Source organism: Triticum aestivum, chromosome 7A, assembly GCF_018294505.1.
Source record: "Triticum aestivum cultivar Chinese Spring chromosome 7A, IWGSC CS RefSeq v2.1, whole genome shotgun sequence".
NCBI lineage: Eukaryota > Viridiplantae > Streptophyta > Magnoliopsida > Poales > Poaceae > Triticum > Triticum aestivum.
This window is the reverse complement of record NC_057812.1, coordinates 539,376,523-539,380,642: the sequence shown is the minus strand read 5'-3', so window position 1 is coordinate 539,380,642 and position 4,120 is coordinate 539,376,523.

Sequence of the window (4,120 nt, the reverse complement as noted above, 5' to 3'; positions counted from 1 at the left end):
CCGATTCCGGTGATCTTTATATCGATTTCGACCAAAATCAACTCCTCTTTCCAGTGGCACTCTTGGTTTTCTAAGTTGAGGCCAGGTTAAATCATTCCTTTCCAAATCATGCATATGCATCACATACCGCATCCCGCATATCATGCCATGTTCATGTGTTGGTTGTTTACTATGTTGTGTGCTTCTTTCCGGTGTTGCTTCTTCGGGTTGGTTCCGATTATGTCGCGTTTGTGAGGACCCGTTCGTCTATGTCCATTTGTCTTCTTCATGGACTCGTTCTTCTTACTTGCGGGATTTCAGACAAGATGACCATACCCTCGAAATCACTTCTATCTTTGCTTGCTAGCTGCTCGCTCTTTTGCTATGCCTATCCTATGATACCTACCACTTGCTTATCATGCCTCCCATATTGTTGAACCAAGCCTCTAACCCACCTTGTCCTAGCAAACCGTTGTTTGGCTATGTTACCGCTTTGCTCAGCCCCTCTTGTAGTGTTGTTAGTTGCAGGTGAAGATTGGAGTTTGTTCCATGTTGGATCATGGATATTTTGTTGGGATATCACAATATCTCTTATTTAATTAATGCATCTATATACTTGGTAAAGGGTGGAAGGCTCGGCCTTATGCCTGGTGTTTTGTTCCACTCTTGCCGCCCTAGTTTCCGTCATATCGGTGTTCTGTTCCCGGATTTTGCGTTCCTTACACGGTTGGGTTATAATGGGAACCCCTTGACAGTTTGCCTTGAATAAAACTCCTCCAGCAATGCCCAACATTGGTTTTACCATTTGCCACCTAGCCTTTTCTTTCCCTTGGGTTCCGCAGACTCAAGGGTCATCTTTATTTAAACCCCCCTGGGCCAGTGCTCCTCTGAGTGTTGGTCCGAACTGGGCAGCCTGCGGGGCCACCTCGGGGAAACTCGAGGGTTGGTTTTACTCGTAGCTTGACCTATCTGAGTGTGCCTTGAGAACGAGATATGTGCAGCTCCTATCGGGATTTGTCGGCACATTCGGGCGGTGTTGCTGGACTTGTTTTACCATTGTCGAGGATGGATTGTAACCGGGATGCCGAGTCTGACAGATTGTCTTGGGAGAAGGAATATCCTTCGTTGACCGTGAGTGCTTGTGATGGGCTAAGTTGGGACTCCCCTGCAGGGATTTGAACTTTCGAAAGCCGTGCCCGCGGTTATGGACAGATGGGAATTTGTTAATGTCAGGTTGTAGAAAACCTGAAGTTTATCTTAATTAAAACGCATCAACCGCGTGTGTAGCCGTGATGGTCTCTTCTCGGCGGAGTCCGGGAAGTGAACACGGTGTTGGAGTTATGATTGACGTAGGTTGTTCTAGGATCACTTCTTGATCATAGTTGTTCGATCGTGCTTTTGCCTTCTCTTCTCGCTCTCATTTGCGTATGTTAGCCACCATATATGCTAGCCGCTTGCTGCAGCTCCACCTCATACCTTTTACCTTACCTATAAGCTTAAATAGTCTTGATCGCGAGGGTGTGAGATTGCTGAGACTCCGTGACTCATAGATACTTCCAAAACCAGCTTGCAGGTGCCGATGATATCGTGCAGATGATGCAACCAAGCTCAAGGAGGAGCTCGATGAAGATCTTGTCCTTTGTGTTGTTTCGTTCTAGTTGATTAGTAGTGGATCCCAGTTGGGGTCGATCGGGGATCTGTGTAGCATTTGGGGGTAGTCTTCTTTTATTTTGGTTCCATAGTCGTACCTTGATTGTATCTGGATGATGTAATGCTTTATTCATGTATTGTGTGAAGTGGCGATTGTAAGACAACTATGTATCTCTTTCCATTATGTATTACATGGGTTATGTGAAGATTACCTCACTTGTGACATTGCTTTCAATGCGGTTATGCCTCTAAGTCATGCTTCGACACGTGTGAGATATAGCCGCATCGAGGGCGTTACAAGTTGGTATCAGAGCCTTCCCCGACCTTAGGAGCCCCCTGCTTGATCGAATCGCTGGCGTTGTTGAGTCTAGAAAAATATTTTGAGTCATTTAGGATTATATATATTGGATAGTTAGGAATTCTTTTTACTCCTTAGTCCCTTCGTCGCTCTGGTGAGGCATCCTGACGTAGAGTTTTGACTCTTCTCTTCTCAAATTTTCACTAATTTTTTTAGGATCGCACGGGTATCTTGGAATCGTTCCGATGGTTTTGTGACGAGAACACTGTTATTGGTGCATCCTGTCATTTAGGGGTTGTGGCAGTGTCCTGGGGAGTTGAGCTCCGAGGTGTTGTCGTCACAATTTTATCGTTGCAGTTCTAGAATACCTGAGTTTAGTTTCGCCGACATCGAAAATCTATTTTATGCAGTTGTTGGTGAGATAACCTCGACGCCAGCCAGTACTGGGGCGGGAGTTCGGGAGTATTGCCACAACTCATATAACGGATGCTTTTCGAAGGTTGAGGTAAACGATTTCCGAAGGTTTCTTGGTTATGTGTTGAAGGATGGATACAACTGGATGTAGGATTTGTTAGTTTTGGGTGAGATATTATACTTCCCCTGTATCCCCAACACCAGATTGCATAACCGGAAAGTTTTGAGAGTTTATAAGTGGGAATTCAAGTAGATCTTAGGTTATCTTTCCGACAGATGTATGATATGAAATTGGGGTTCGACGTTTAGTGGTACGCCTATCCACGGTTGGTTTTACAGTGGTCTCGTTGTGTCTTAAAGAGTCCTTGGCTATGCTGACTCGGGGACGCTTCGTATGTCATGTGCACTGCCTTGTACATGATGGTGCTGTACGATCGAGCCCGTGTAGGCCCCACCACGAAAAACTTCGGACGAAATCTCTATCATATGTTTGTTCCGGCTTTTTCTGCAAGCCAATCCTGTGTTTTGTCTTGAGGTGTGGTATTCGAGTTGCTTCAATGTCAAGTGTTGATTCCATACCTTTCCTAAGCGGTGTTATCATGTTCCTATATGAATACTAATTCTTCTTGATCATTGAGTTTGTCATTTCAATTTCTTCTCAACTGGCGGGTTTCTCTTCAAGTGGATCCGATCATCTCAACATCCTCAAGATCAATTCTCAGTTCTTCTCAACGGTGTTTGTTTCATTCGTCCCGATTGGCCTTTGTTTTACCCGCCCTCCCACCCTTCTTATTTGAGGACTAAGATCTATTAATCAAGTATCAATCTTATTGATGCGAGGCCTCTTCATTCCTTTTCCGTCAATGTTCCTATCCGGCTATTCTCATGAAGATTCTAATGGAGCTTCAAGCTCATCATTCTCGGTTTTCTTTCTTCTCCGGTGGATTCAATTCAAGCTTTTGGTGTTGATCATACCCTTTTTCCTTGTTTCAAGTACCTTCTCTTACCGGTGCTCCTCTTATTCATTCTTTTCTTGCTATTCAATTGTTCCGGAGTGCTAAAGATATCTCAGAAGGCTCGTATTCTCATTCAAGATCCGTTCAACCTATTTTCGAGGGTGTTATCTCATTCAAACCATTTAATCAACCGATGAATTCTCCTTTTCAAGTAATCGTTCAACGGTGTTTCTTTTGAGTGGGCCCTAACCCACATGTCTTTTCCCCAGGATCTTACCTGACTCTTCTAATCTTTCCGGAGTGATTCTCAAATCCTCTTCAACGTTTGACGTAAGAATGAATTTTTCATCAGTCAAATGCCTTTCTCCAAGATCTGTCAAATTCTTTTCATCGTTGGCTCAACCTCTTCGCTTTTGATTCTTCCGGAGTGTCTCAACGATTCTTGGTGGATCTTCTCATCGTCATTATCAACATTTGAAGACCGAAGAAGATTTTTCTCTCAATCTTGCTCCTTTCTCTTCAAGATTCATGGTTTTAGCTTGTTGCCATCCTCTCATAATTGTTTTCGATTGTGAGAATTCTTCTCAACCATCCGGAGCAATTCAGGAGTATTTTTTTCAGTTTGATTATCTGAAGTCCATCAATTCAGGTTTATTCATTCTCAGCTGTCAGTTATCATTCTCCAATCTTACCGGTGCATCGTTCAAGTTTTTCTCTAATCAACTCGCGATCTCTTCATTCTCATGGATCTAAATTCACTCAAGTATCTTCGTCTCATCTTCTAATTTTTTCTGGCGAATTGTGCTTTGCTACTTCCATTTCA